At 44.6% G+C, this 16,092-nt stretch overlaps 1 long non-coding RNA gene across 2 annotated transcripts; it reads right to left on the bottom strand.

Moving 5' to 3' along the window:
* Positions 1 to 12,641: 12,641 nt before the first annotated feature.
* Positions 12,642 to 14,263, bottom strand: LOC122033661. 2 transcript variants are annotated; one of them, XR_006126607.1, is made up of 5 exons: positions 13,884 to 14,261; positions 13,723 to 13,816; positions 13,496 to 13,578; positions 13,322 to 13,412; positions 12,642 to 12,706 (listed from the first exon to the last, which is right to left on the bottom strand). It is a non-coding gene; the product is annotated as an uncharacterized LOC122033661 (long non-coding RNA). The 2 variants fall into 2 exon arrangements; XR_006126608.1 differs by having other exon boundaries at positions 12,650 to 12,706; positions 13,723 to 13,819; positions 13,884 to 14,263.
* Positions 14,264 to 16,092: the final 1,829 nt, after the last annotated feature.

The following is a 16,092-nucleotide window of genomic DNA, read 5'->3' as shown; positions in this document are numbered from 1 at the left end:
CCTTTTTACCTAGTCTTTGAAAACTGAACTTTTCAAGTATTTTAAACCATGGTTTTGAATCTAGTACGTTTAAACTTTGAAAATTTGATTTTGGAAAACAAATTTTATCAAAACATTCCAAAAAAGTAAAGATTTAAATTTAATTTAACTTTACTTTGAAAATGTTCCTGAATCTAGTTCTTAAAATTTGATTTAACTTAGTTTTGACAAATTTGATTTGAAGGTTAAATTTTACAAAAATTATTTTACAAACTAAGCTTCTCAAAAACATTTTCCTTGATTTTGAAATTTGAATCTTTTACAAACTTAGTGATGACAAATTAGTTTTTAAAAATAGATTTTTCAAACTTAGTTTTGAAATTTTGGTTTTTGAAAACTTATGTTTGAAAAGCGTTTCAAAGTTGAAACTTGTTTTGAAAATTTAATCTTGAAATTTAGACCTTATACACTTATGTTTGAACTTAAAAGTTTTCAAATCTTTATACTCTCCCCAGACAACTTGATCTTTTCTTGGATTTAAAAATTGTACTTTTGTCCTTGAATCCTGAACCAAACTCAGTTAGTTTTCAAGATTAGGTGTTATTGTTTTCAATAACTCTACACTATGAGTGTTTCCCTTGTTTTTTTTTTTTTTTTTTGATGAATGCCAAAGGGGGAGGAGGGTTAGGTGGTTAAGTTAGCTAAACCAATTTGAAAACACAAACTAACTTTAAAACCACACAAATGCATGTTGTTTCGTACATATGCTTTCACTAACTTAACCAGGTTGTCATTCCATCAAAAAGGGGGAGATTGTTGGTGCGGGTACCACTAACGGTCTAACCCAGGTTTTGATGAATGACAAATAGGTTAAGTTAGTTGTGTTGTTGTCTGACACTTTGATCAAGTGTGCAGGAAAAGTCCAGCTAGGTCATGGTGGCGAGAAGTCAGCGTCGCCGGACGCTTAAGAAGTCGGCTAGGTCGACCGGATGGTGAGAAGTCAAGCGGGGGACGCTTGGCGAGAAGTCCAGGTCGGACGGCGCCGGACGTCTGGCGGTAAGTGAGGTAAGTCCGAGGGTATCTGTGATGCAGCGTTCGGGAAGGGACATTAGGCGTCGATCCGGCTTAGATCCATTTCGGATGTCTAAGTCGAGATCGTGACTAGATTCCGGTCTCGGAAAGACGGAATCTAAGTCATACTTTGCTTATCTATAAAACTGTGCTAACAATCTTTGTTGCAGGGTACATTTGCCTCGGACTAACCTTTTCTTGCAGGAGAAGGACTTCTGGAGAAGAGGGGTCCGAGCGCCCGGACCCGGGAGGCAAGTTTTATCAGGACGGCGTTGACACTTGGAGCATGCTTTGGTTGGGAGTGTTACGTCACATTCCGGCGCCGGAAGGATCCGGCGCCGGGCAGATATAAAAAAGCCCGGAGCTTTACATCATCCTCTGAACTCGAGTCCAATCACTCCTCTGCGCTCAACGGCGTTCACAAAGCTCGACGACTCACTCCGGCTCTCTTTTTAATTCATTGTTTGTCGGTTAGCTTTGTTTTCTTTCTTTTCATTAGCAATATTTGTACGTAAATTGTAATTATCCGAATTGCTAGTGAATTGCCCAACGAAAGTACTCAAGGAGTACGGGCCTTCGAGTAGGAGTCGTCACAGGCTCCGAACGAAGTAAAAATCAACAGTGTTCATTTCTTTACCTCTTTACTTTTCCGCTGCGTTTTAACTCAAGATTTTCGAATCGATATTCACCCCCCCTCTATCGAATTCAACGGTCTTACAGTAATCGCCTACACCTCCAGACAACTCAAGGATTATGAGAAGAACTATCCTACTCATGACCTTGAGCTTGCAGCAGTGGTGTTCGCTCTCAAAATTTGGAGACATTACTTGTATGGAGCTCAGTGCAGAGTGTATACAGATCATCAGAGTCTGAAGTACTTCTTCACTCAGAAGGATCTGAATATGCGACAGCGCAGATGGCTAGAACTGGTTAAAGACTACGACATAGACATCCTCTACCACCCAGGAAAGGCAAATAGGGTAGCAGATGCACTTAGCAGAAAGTCCAGTGATGCCCTATTATTTCTAGCAGCCATGTCACCGCCCCTACAGAAGGAGATCACAGACTTCGGTCTTGAACTTATAGTCGGACAGCTCTCTACTATGACATTAGAGTCTATCTTTCTTGGTGACATCCAGACAGCTCAGGAACAGGATCCTGAAATTCAGAAAATCAAGCAAGGATTAGCAGGAACAGAAAGTGGAGAATTCAGAGTGTTCGCTAGCGGGATGTTGTACTTTGGTGACAGATTATGTGTTCCAGATTAGGAGGAACTACGCAGGAAGATTTTAGATGAAGCTCACAAGACTCCCTATGCGATGCATCCAGGCTCCACCAAAATGTACCAGGACTTGAAGAAGCGCTTTTGGTGGCCTGGGATGAAGAGAGACATCACTCGATATGTCAGCATCTGCCTAACCTGTTAGAGGGTTAAGGCAGAACATCAGAGACCAGGAGGAGTCTGGCAGCCCATTCAGATACCCGAATGGAAGTGGGAAGACATTTCCATGGATTTCATAGTGGGACTACCCAGAACCACGAATGGTTTTGATACCATCTGGGTAATAGTCGACAGGTTGACTAAATCAGCCCACTTCTTAGCTATCAGGATATCCTACTCCATGGAACAGCTAGCACAGTTGTATCTTAAGGAGATCGTTAGACTACATGGTGTCACGCCCCCCGAGGAAATACCTCCCGAAAAATTTCGGCAGCATCTCCCCTGTACCGGTGACAATCGGAAACATCCGTACAAACAAAATATGTCAGCCACAGGCGGCTGGAATATTTATGCACAAAAGAAACACAACCACGCAGTTAAATATCTAGCCCACACAGATATATATCAAAAACACAGCGGAAAAACGAATAAAGAACCCACAAATGCGAAAGTCCACAAAATACCACAGGTACAAGTCCACGATACACGAATCAAACATAGTCATTTTCACAACTCTAAATCCAACAAAATCGAAGGGTGGGGAAAGAGAAAACAAAACCAAAAAGGGGCTCCGGATGTGACGTGGAAAGGGGGAACCGGCCGGCAGCACACTCCAAGCATCATCATATCATCTACCTACTACCTGAAACCATCAGCATATAAACGGGGTAGTGAGTACAGGGAACTCAGCAGGTATAGACAGGATAAAGCATGGTCTACATAAAGATATAGGAGTCAAAGGATACAGTCTCTATAAGCAAAGAATAAGAATATGCTAACATAACACAACTCATCTATCTATACCTGATAAAATGACTGTGCATGAACATACCAGACATGATAAAAGCACATAACGTAAATGTACATACCCGAAAAGAACCAACCCCCTGATACCATGATCCGTAAACCCACCGAGTCAATAACATACTCCGGACACCTGTGCAATATATATACGACTGCAAATATATGTAAAGTAAATGACATGTATGCAGCATGGCATCCATATGCAGCATACATAGCTCAGACAAATGCAACAGTACACAGTCACATGCAACTAATATCTAGTAAGCATGTATGCAAAAATATCCCCACCGATGCACCGTGCATCATATGCAAAAGTGCATGCATGCTCCATGGTCACCCCCGCCACCTCTCTAGACACCACGACCCCTGTATGGCCGAGAGGCTTGGTCGAGGCGGACAGTCCGCTAGTAGCTATCTAACTACATAGCATCAGGGTCCCTGACTGCTCACAACGCCGGATCTCACTAAACCTCGTGACCGGGTGGCACAACAGGACAAGCGGCGACTGCTCCAGCTACCACTACCCATGAGTGGTCGAAGGTGCGCGCTAAACCAAACCAACTGATGACCTTCTCAACCACATGGGAGACAACGGTCATCAGATGCAATGAATGATGAGCATGATATACATATATATAATCATCATCCATGCAACAACCTTCCCCCTCATAAACGCCTCCAATAACCACAACAGACGTAACTACACATACCACTATGCAAATGGAATGGTAAACCTGTAGGACCTATAACCCATACCAGTCACAACCTAGACAGGTATAGCCCACAAATAGCCAATACAGTCCTCCCTACAACACTCTACATGTGTATAAACAATAGAGTCACAAACAACAAGAATAGAGACTGTAACGAAGCAACCCAGATCATATCAAAGGTCAAGCAAAAGAGACAAGCAGGAAAGCAACAAATAATAAGATTTAAGGAATGCAACCTAAATATCCAAAAACCTATAACCATGCTTTAAAGTTCAAAGAACTAAATAGAAATTTAGGAAGAAATACCCGCCTCGATATATCCCGCAATCAACAGAACCACCACGTCACGCAACTCGTCCAGATCAAGGTCCTGTATCACATATTCAATACATGTAATATGTAATTAAATACGTGTACTCTACAAATAGGTGAATTACCTATAAATAAATAACCAACTCAAAAGTGACAGCTACGGTAATAACCATTCCTTTCTCTGGTAAGGCTAAATTAAATCTCAATCTAGCTCCACTCATCCCAAATCTAAACTCCCCTTTAGAACCTTAATTTTCCCCTAATCACCCAACAAGAAGCAAACCTAATCATCATGGAATCCATATCAGATTCAGGTTAGTCTATATTCACAACTTCCAATTATTCATCCTAGCAATCCGATCATACTGATAGCTAGTCTGGATCAGCACAGTCCACAGAGATCCCAGCCCACACATCACACTCCAAATCTCACACAATCGGACAGAACAGTTGACCACCCCATTGATTCCATCAATAATATAGGTCACGGAGTACACTGGGCTACTGCAAACTAAGGCTAGATCAAGAGAGTGGAACAAGAACTAATAGTGTATCAAGTTCCTACACGCAGTAACTATACAATGCACCTTCACTGATCGGATCAAAAGAAAGAACAGCAAGAACCAGAAGATTTAATCCCTACAACTATAATACTAAGAATTACTCTCCTTACCTCTTCACCCTTCAATCGTCAGAGGTAATCACAGATCTGATGAAGAGATCAGTCCAACCGAGCTGTGGTGGCCGGCATCACCATATCACCTCTGTCCACAGAAACGAAACCACCCGAATCAATACCATAGGAAGAATCGGAACCCAAATTCAAAGCAGGGAACAACCCCCTTACCTCCAATCCTTCGATTAGGGCTCGGTCCTGTTTCTTGCTAACGAACAGAGAAGAGATCGGAAGCCTTGATTCACAGCCAAAACCTATCCGAATCAAAAACAGAAGAAGATCATAGAAACGATTCTAGGACCCAAACCGACTGCCTACCTCCCGGAATCACAGCTTAGGGCTCGATCCGTGCTTGCCGATGCACAAAGAAGAGATCGGGAAGGGATAATGGTTGTTACCTCTTCCACGCAAGCGATGCTGGCCTGATCCAACCCCGGCACGCTCGATTCTCCCCCAACTGCAAGCAAGATCAACGGATTCGGGGGCCTAAACCTGCTGTTCGCCGAGATCAGGGAAGAGGAAAGGGATCGGGGAGAAGGAGGGTTTCGGTTCTACTAACCTTTCTTCCCTTCGATGCTCCAAGATCCGCTCCTCGCCGGCGACACCGAGGGAAGAAGCGATCGCCGGTCTCGGTCGCGTGGCGTCTGAGATCGCGAGGCGCAGGGGAGGAATAGAGAAGAGAGTCGGGGAAAAAGAAAGGGCTTCGGCGTTTTATAGCGCAATTAAACCCAGCCTTAGGTTAGCTTAATTAAAACCTAAGTTTAACCTTAATCGATTCCCACTTAATCTGGGTATTCCAAACCTGTCTCCATCTAACCCTATCGATATATCCCTTAAAGCGAGTTATAGGGACTCGGTTTAACTCCAGAAAAATTTCTAAAAATTTCTAAAAATTTCCCTAAGGTTAGTCCACGATAACCCTAAAAATAAATTCGCATATATTACATTCTCCCCCACTAATAAAAATTTGGCCCCCAAATTTACCACTACCAACTAAAAGCAAGAAGTAGTAGATAAACCTATTCTAGTCACTGTAATAAACTTTACTCACCTTCAGCAAAGAGGTGTGGGTAACTAGATCGCATCTTATCTTCCAACTCCCAGGTGGCTTCTTCGTCTGAGTGATGCCGCCATCCAACCTTGACCAGTCGAGTTGTCTTGTTCCGCAACCGGCGCTCTTTGCGGTCTAAAATCCGAACAGGAATCTCCTCATAAGATATATCCGGCTGAAGTGCAACTGATACACCAGTGAGAACATGCGAAGGGTGCGGTACATATCTCCTCAACATAGATACATGGAACACATCATGCACCCCAGTAAGTGATGGTGGCAGCGCCAGTCGATACGCCACCTCACCTATCCTCTCGAGAATCTGGAAGGGTCCAATGTAGCGAGGTGCCAACTTACCCTTCAACCCAAACCTTTTTACTCCCTTCGTAGGGGATACCCGTAGAAATACATGATCACCAACAGAAAACTCTAAAGGTCTCCGTCTCCGGTCTGCATAACTCTTCTGTCGATCCTGAGCCTCGGACAGTCTGCGCCTGATCGTACGAACCATCTCCGCCTCACGCTGAAGACTCTGTGGCCCCAAAATCTGTGTTTCCCCAACTTCTGTCCATAAGGTAGGAGATCTACATGCTCTGCCATACAACGCCTCATAAGGTGCCATCTGTATCGCTGAATGATAACTGTTGTTGTAGGCAAATTCTACTAAATGTAAATGATCCTCCCAACTACCCCCGAAGTCCATGACACATTATCTCAGTAGGTCCTCTAGCGTCTGTATAGTACGCTCTGACTGACCGTCTGTCTGGGGGTGGAAAGCGGTACTGAATCGTAACTCTGTACCCATAGCCTGCTGTAAACTCTGCCAGAATCGCGAAGTAAATACTGAGGGGTACACCGTGAAGCCTGATAATCTCTCTGCAATACAACTCTGCCAATCGATCTAATGAGTCCGTCCTACGGATCGGAAGGAAATGAGCAGATTTGGTTAATCGATCCACGATCACCCAAATCGTATCATGTGTTCGTCGGGTTCTGGGTAGACCCACGACGAAATCCATCGTGATATGCTCCCATTTCCACTCCGGTATCTGTATCTTCTGGAGCAAGCCAGCGGGTCTCTGGTGTTCAGCCTTCACCTGCTGACATACAAGGCATCGTGCAACGAAATCGCGATGTCCTTCTTCATGCCAGCCCACCAAACGTCTCAGATCCCTATACATACGTGTACCACCGGGATGAATCGCAAAGCTGGAGCGGTGTGCTTCCTGAAGTAGGTCCTCCCTCAAAGAAGGTAGCTCAGGAACACACAATCTCCCCCGGAAGTATAGAATCCCCTTTCCATCACAAGAAAACCCTGTCTGCTGTCCTGAGGTAATTCTGCTACACAGAAACTGCAGATGCTGATCAGTAGCCTGAGCCTCTTTAATCCTCTCTACAATGGGTGACTGGGCAACCATAGATAACAGAATACCCCGCTCAGCCTGACCCTGCTCTACTAATCCCAACTCAGAAAATTTCTGTACCAGTTCTGTAACCATCACACGGTGGCAGGCAAGAACTCCTCGGGATTTCCTACTCAACGCATCGGCTACTACGTTCGCTTTCCCTGGGTGGTAGTTGATCGTACAGTCATAGTCCTTCAAGAATTCCATCCATCTTCTCTGTCTTAAGTTCAATTCTCTCTGAGTAAATAGATCCTTAAGACTCTTATGGTCTGTGAATATCTCGAAGGTAATCCCGTATAGATGATGTCTCCAGATTTTTAGCGCATTTATAATGGCTGCCAACTCCAGGTCATGCACCGGATAATTCTTCTCATGCTCCTTCAACTGACGTGAGGCATAAGAAACTACCCGTCCGTGCTGCATGAGTACTGCGCCTAACCCCTGAAATGATGCATCTGTATAAAGTACGAAGCCATCATCTCCGGAAGGAAGCACTAATATAGGTGCAGAAATGAGTCTTCGCTTCAGTTCCTGAAAACTCGTCTCACAAGACTCTGTCCAGCAAAACTTCACCCCTTTCCTGGTCAACTGAGTCAACGGCAGAGCTATGCTAGAGAAGCCCTCAACAAATCTGCGATAATACCCTGCCAGACCAAGAAAGCTACGAATCTCCTGTACAGACTTTGGCTGCTCCCAACTGGTAACAGCCTCTATCTTTTGTGGGTCCACGGATATACCACTGCTAGAAACAATATGTCCCAAAAAACCCACAGAAGATAACCAGAATGCACATTTGCTGAATTTTGCATAGAGACGTTCTCGCTGGAGCGTCTCCAATACTATACGAAGGTGTCGCCCATGTTCTTCTTCGGATCGAGAATATATCAATATGTCATCGATGAACACAATCACGAACTGATCCAGGAACTCCAGAAATACCCTATTCATCAGATCCATGAAAACTGCTGGAGCATTGGTAAGCCCAAATGGCATTACCAAGAACTCATAGTGTCCATACTGAGCTGATGATAGCCAGAGCGCAGATCAATCTTAGAATACACACAAGTATTCTTGAGCTGATCAAACAGATCCTCTATACGTGGCAGCGGATATTTATTCTTAATAGTCACTTTGCATTCAGCTGCCGATAGTCGATGCACAATCTCATCGATCCGTCCTTTTCTTCACAAAGAGTACTGGAGCTCCCCACGGAGACACGCTAGGACGGATAAACCCTCTATCCAGTAGCTCCTGTAATTGTACTTTTAACTCCTCCAATTCTTTAGGTGCCATGCGATATGGAGCCTTTGATACCGGTGCTGTCCCCGGAATCAACTCAACCGTAAACTCCACTTGCCTTTTTGGGGGCAAGCCAGGTAATTCCTCTGGAAATACATCGGGGTACTCCCGAACTATAGGAATGTCAGAAAGCGGTGGGGTATAATCCTGATCAGTCTTAATCATAGATAACAAATACCCCTGGCATCCTTGAGACAATAATCTCTGAGCTTGCATAGCTGAGATGATAGAAATCCCCTCATCCTTAGTACCCATGAAAACCCAGGACGGTAGACCCGGAGGTCTAAACGTAACCACTCTCGCGCTGCAATCCACGGTAGCATAATATCTGGCCAACCAATCCATGCCCAAAATGATGTCAACGTCTATCATATCCAGAACCTGCAAGTCCACTGTAAGGGTCTGACCCTCGAAACCCAATGGACAATCTCTAATCTCCTGACTGATATTTAATATCTCTCCCGAGGGTAGAGATACCACTAATGTATGAGTCCGATGGACCGGTAATCTATAAATCTTACTCAGGAATATCCGAGAAATGAAGGAATGAGAACTACCAGTATCTATCAATAATTCTGCAGGAAAAGTATAAACAGTAATCATACCCCGAAAGACCGATCCCTCGGCCCGCTGTGCCTCCTCTCGAGTAATAGCATAAACCCGTCCTGCCTCCGTGCCTGCCGGCGGCATCTCAGTGCCAGTCTGAAACTGTGCTGATGGAGTAGTAGCTAACTGCTGAGACTGGATCACCGGACAAGAGCTAGGTGGCGTCGAAAAATACTGAGGTGTCGGATGCATCTGATGTGACGGGACAGCTGAGGTACCGCTGGGTACTGCTGACTCTGAATATGGTATACCTGGGCCCGAGAAGGTGGTATACTCTGCTGATGTGGAGTGCTCTGCGTCTTCTGCGGTCCCTTCGGCCGTCGAGTCTGAGTATTATGACTTTCTTGAGGAGTAACCTTAGCAGCCTGTAACTGAGCCTTCAGAGTACAATCGCGGCTCACATGCCCCGGAAGCTTGCAGTAGTAGCATATATCTTGGCTCAATGGGCAGTTAGGTTTAGCGTGACCCTCAGCACCACATCTAAAACACCTGAGTTCCCCAGAGAAATCCTTCTGAGGAGGTCTAGAAGAACCAACAGACGATCGTCCTGTCTTCGATGATCGATGGGACTCCCCTGAAGTAGCCCGGGATCCCTGCCACTTCTTCCGTTTCTTCTGACCTTGGTTCTGTTGTTTCTGAGTCGGAGTCGTACCCTGAGCATTTTGCTTATCCTTTCCTTTTTCTAGGGAAATTTGCTGTTGTGTCATCTCAATCATCAGAGCTCTATCCAACGCCTCCCGGTACGTACTAGGAGTGAAGCCAGACATCCTGATACGGATATATACTGCAAGACCCTGAGTGAACTGATCTAACCGATCGCTCTCCTGGGCAACTAAATGAGGGCAATACTCAGCCAACCGGTTAAACTCCGCATCATACTCCATCACGGACCGATCACCCTGCTTCAGATGTAAGAATTCCTGTCGACGTGCCATCCGATAAGGAGCTGGGAAATACTGTCTCTCGAATGCCTCTCGGAATAAAGTCCATGTGATGCTCTGGTCTCCAAACAGTGTCTTCTGCATCTTCCACCATGTAACAGCCTGATCTCGAAGGTGATACGCAGCTAATTCAGCTTTTTCTTCTTCGGTACACGACAAATACTCAAAAGTATCCTCCACATTTCCTAACCAAGACCGAGCAACCGTCGGGTCGGGAACCCCATGAAATAGAGTAAATCGGTCCTTCACCGACCGAGCCAATAATGGGATGCGGGCTCTATCCCTTACCCAAGGAGTAGCAACCGGAGTAGGGATAACTGGGGGAAATCTCGGAGAAACCGCCTGAGTCTGAACACCCGGATTTCTCATAGAAGTCTGAGGAGTCTGTCGGCTACTGTCAACCTCAATGCCTGCAGGATCCCCAACAGAATCCGCCTCGTGCTCCTCTGGCTCAACCTCTACTGACTCGATAGGCTGTTTCCGGGGTCGCCCCGGACCACGAAGTGATTTAACTTACATCCTATAGCTTGGAGATATCCTGCCGCTGCCTAGTCCCAACATCCGGACAGTCACATCGGAAGAAGAGAAAAAAAAGAAAAGAAAAAACGGATCCCGAGTGAAAACCCTCGTAACTTCGGAGTCCTCGTAAAACTTGTATATCTCGCAACCCTCGGAAATCCAAGACCCGAGAAATAGACATCGTAACCTCAGAACTAAAACACGAAATAACGAAAACCTCCGAAAATCCAAAACCCGAAAAGAGATAGGCCTCGTAAACCCGCTCTGATACCACTAAATTGTCACGCCCCCCGAGGAAATACCTCCCGAAAAATTTCGGCAGCATCTCCCCTGTACCGGTGACAATCGGAAACATCCGTACAAACAAAATATGTCAGCCACAGGCGGCTGGAATATTTATGCACAAAAGAAACACAACCACGCAGTTAAATATCTAGCCCACACAGATATATATCAAAAACACAGCGGAAAAACGAATAAAGAACCCACAAATGCGAAAGTCCACAAAATACCACAGGTACAAGTCCACGATACACGAATCAAACATAGTCGTTTTCACAACTCTAAATCCAACAAAATCGAAGGGTGGGGAAAGAGAAAACAAAACCAAAAAGGGGCTCCGGATGTGACGTGGAAAGGGGGAACCGGCCGGCAGCACACTCCAAGCATCATCATATCATCTACCTACTACCTGAAACCATCAGCATATAAACGGGGTAGTGAGTACAGGGAACTCAGCAGGTATAGACAGGATAAAGCATGGTCTACATAAAGATATAGGAGTCAAAGGATACAGTCTCTATAAGCAAAGAATAAGAATATGCTAACATAACACAACTCATCTATCTATACCTGATAAAATGACTGTGCATGAACATACCAGACATGATAAAAGCACATAACGTAAATGTACATACCCGAAAAGAACCAACCCCCTGATACCATGATCCGTAAACCCACCGAGTCAATAACATACTCCGGACACCTGTGCAATATATATACGTCTGCAAATATATGTAAAGTAAATGACATGTATGCAGCATGGCATCCATATGCAGCATACATAGCTCAGACAAATGCAACAAGACACAATCACATGCAACTAATATCTAGTAAGCATGTATGCAAAATATCCCCACCGATGCACGTGCATCATATGCAAAAGTGCATGCATGCTCCATGGTCACCCCGCCACCTCTCTAGACACCACGACCCCTGTATAGCCGATCTACATAGCATCAGGGTCCCTGACTGCTCACAACGCCGGATCTCACTAAACCTCGTGACCGGGTGGCACAACAGGACAAGCGGCGACTGCTCCAGCTACCACTACCCATGAGTGGTCGAAGGTGCGCGCTAAACCAAACCAACTGATGACCTTCTCAACCACATGGGAGACAACGGTCATCAGATGCAATGAATGATGAGCATGATATACATATATATAATCATCATCCATGCAACAACCTTCCCCCTCATAAACGCCTCCAATAACCACAACAGACGTAACTACACATACCACTATGCAAATGGAATGGTAAACCTGTAGGACCTATAACCCATACCAGTCACAACCTAGACAGGTATAGCCCACAAATAGCCAATACAGTCCTCCCTACAACACTCTACATGTGTATAAACAATAGAGTCACAAACAACAAGAATAGAGACTGTAACGAAGCAACCCGGATCATATCAAAGGTCAAGCAAAAGAGACAAGCAGGAAAGCAACAAATAATAAGATTTAAGGAATGCAACCTAAATATCCAAATATAACCATGCTTTAAAGTTCAAAGAACTAAATAGAAATTTAGGAAGAAATACACGCCTCGATATATCCCGCAATCAACAGAACCACCACGTCACGCAACTCGTCCAGATCAAGGTCCTGTATCACATATTCAATACATGTAATATGTAATTAAATACGTGTACTCTACAAATAGGTGAATTACCTATAAATAAATAACCAACTCAAAAGTGACAGCTACGGTAATAACCATTCCTTTCTCTGGTAAGGCTAAATTAAATCTCAATCTAGCTCCACTCATCCCAAATCTAAACTCCCCTTTAGAACCTTAATTTTCCCCTAATCACCCAACAAGAAGCAAACCTAATCATCATGGAATCCATATCAGATTCAGGTTAGTCTATATTCACAACTTCCAATTATTCATCCTAGCAATCCGATCATACTGATAGCTAGTCTGGATCAGCACAGTCCACAGAGATCCCAGCCCACACATCACACTCCAAATCTCACACAATCGGACAGAACAGTTGACCACCCCATTGATTCCATCAATAATATAGGTCACGGAGTACACTGGGCTACTGCAAACTAAGGCTAGATCAAGAGAGTGGAACAAGAACTAATAGTGTATCAAGTTCCTACACGCAGTAACTATACAATGCACCTTCACTGATCGGATCAAAAGAAAGAACAGCAAGAACCAGAAGATTTAATCCCTACAACTATAATACTAAGAATTACTCTCCTTACCTCTTCACCCTTCAATCGTCAGAGGTAATCACAGATCTGATGAAGAGATCAGTCCAACCGAGCTGTGGTGGCCGGCATCACCATATCACCTCTGTCCACAGAAACGAAACCACCCGAATCAATACCATAGGAAGAATCGGAACCCAAATTCAAAGCAGGGAACAACCCCCTTACCTCCAATCCTTCGATTAGGGCTCGGTCCTGTTTCTTGCTAACGAACAGAGAAGAGATCGGAAGCCTTGATTCACAGCCAAAACCTATCCGAATCAAAAACAGAAGAAGATCATAGAAACGATTCTAGGACCCAAACCGACTGCCTACCTCCCGGAATCACAGCTTAGGGCTCGATCCGTGCTTGCCGATGCACAAAGAAGAGATCGGGAAGGGATAATGGTTGTTACCTCTTCCACGCAAGCGATGCTGGCCTGATCCAACCCCGGCACGCTCGATTCTCCCCCAACTGCAAGCAAGATCAACGGATTCGGGGGCCTAAACCTGCTGTTCGCCGAGATCAGGGAAGAGGAAAGGGATCGGGGAGAAGGAGGGTTTCGGTTCTACTAACCTTTCTTCCCTTCGATGCTCCAAGATCCGCTCCTCGCCGGCGACACCGAGGGAAGAAGCGATCGCCGGTCTCGGTCGCGTGGCGTCTGAGATCGTGAGGCGCAGGGGAGGAATAGAGAAGAGAGTCGGGGAAAAAGAAAGGGCTTCGGCGTTTTATAGCGCAATTAAACCCAGCCTTAGGTTAGCTTAATTAAAACCTAAGTTTAACCTTAATCGATTCCCACTTAATCTGGGTATTCCAAACCTGTCTCCATCTAACCCTATCGATATATCCCTTAAAGCGAGTTATAGGGACTCGGTTTAACTCCAGAAAAATTTCTAAAAATTTCTAAAAATTTCCCTAAGGTTAGTCCACGATAACCCTAAAAATAAATTCGCATATATTACACATGGAGTCCCACAAACCATTATATTAGACAGAGACAGTAGGCTCACATCACACTTCTGGGAGTGTGTACAGTCAGCTTTGGGCACGAAGTTAAAGTTCAGCACAGCTTTCCATCCTCAGACAGATGGACAGACGCAGCGAAACTGTGCTTGAAGATATGCTCGAGCATGTGCCTAGATTTCAAAGGAAGTTGGTGTAAATATCCGAGTTTAGCAGAATTGCATATACAACAATAGCTATCAGGTCACTATTGGTATGGCACCTTACGAGGCTCTCTATGGGAGGTGTAGATCTCAATCTGCTGGGTATGAGTGGTGACAGTAAGAACTAGAACTTGAGAGATCTAGTGGCAGATACCACCAGCAGACTACACAGATCCGCCAGAGGATAGAGCAGCCTCAGTCGCAAAAAGCTATCTTGATACAGCAGACCTTTAGAGTTCTCGAGTGGAGGATCTGTTCCTCAGAGTAGCTCCCATGAAGGGAGTAATGCGTTTTGGGAAAAAGGGCAAACTAAGTCCCAGATATGTGGGACCATACCTTATCAGCAGAAGAGTGGGCAAGGTAGCATATGAGCTAAAGATACCCCAGGAAATGTCAGCTGTCTACAATGTATTTCATGTCTCTATGCTGAAGAAGCATATCCCAGATGCCACCAGTGATTGAGCCCCGGTCAAAAGTCTGAAGACCTCATGACATGAAATCGCCTACTATTCAGATAATAGACCGAGCAGTTAAGAAACTGCGGAACAAGGAAGTACCATTAGTCAAAGTTATTTGGCATAGTCACACAGCAGAAGAGGCAACTTGGGAGACAGAAGCCAGTATGAGACAGAAGTACCCAAAGTTATTCTAAGTTCGAGGACGAACTTTTTATAAGGTATGGGGGATTGTAACGCCCGAAAATTCTCAAAATTATTTTAGCAGTATTCTACGATTTTTCTGGGATTTTAGGATATTTTACTGAATTTTTAGAGTAGCGGAAGTAGTAAAAATAAATAGAAAACGAAACTAGCCTACGCGAGAATTGAACCCAAGACCTATGGGTCCTACGACTTATAGCGGACTCTAGAAACCAAGTGAACCCAACAGGGCCGTGCAGAAAGTAAAGGGAATCAATTATATTTATGTTGGAGTTAGGTGAATTAATTCCTTAATATAAATAGGAATTAATAAGTGGGGAGATAGAATTTTTAATCGGCAACTTCTTCTCCTCACCCTAGCCACGCCGCCCCCTTTCCCTCTCCTTCTCTCGGCGCCAACCACAAGAACAAACCTAGGGTTCCTTTCCTAGGGCTTCAAGGACACCTTCCGGCAACGACTCCGGCACGAGGACGTTTCTCTCCGCGAGAAGAACGCGTGGACGCAAGAGAATCGTCGAGAAGATCGTCCCCACCGGAAATCTAGCGATTAGAATCGTAAGAAACTTCGAGCAGGAGGTAAGAAACCCCTCACCTGTAGTATAAGTAGCTCTCGTGTGAATTTCATGTATTAGTTTAGTAATATGTAGACTACCGACTCAAAGGATGCGAATTAGCGCATACCAAGTGTTCGATTTAAATAGTTTAGCACAGAAAAATGCAACTTAGGCATTTTAGTGGCTTAGATAAATGCAATAGAAGCATTTCATAGCTTATTGAGTCTTGCTCCATCTTTTACAGGACCAGATGTCCAATGGGTGGGCTCCCAATGTCGCCTCTAGATTTAGATAACCTAGTTCTGGGTTTAGACAACCTAGTAAAAGCAAGACAAGAATTTATTAGCTTATGTTCAGTATTTTACTTTCTCAGTGGCACTGTACTGGATTAGATATCCATTGGGTT

The sequence above is a fragment of the Zingiber officinale genome, chromosome 11B (genome assembly GCF_018446385.1).
Source record: "Zingiber officinale cultivar Zhangliang chromosome 11B, Zo_v1.1, whole genome shotgun sequence".
NCBI classification, from domain to species: Eukaryota; Viridiplantae; Streptophyta; class Magnoliopsida; order Zingiberales; family Zingiberaceae; genus Zingiber; species Zingiber officinale.
The sequence above is the reverse complement of the archived record's forward strand: the minus strand, read 5'-3'. Positions and strand labels throughout refer to the sequence as shown.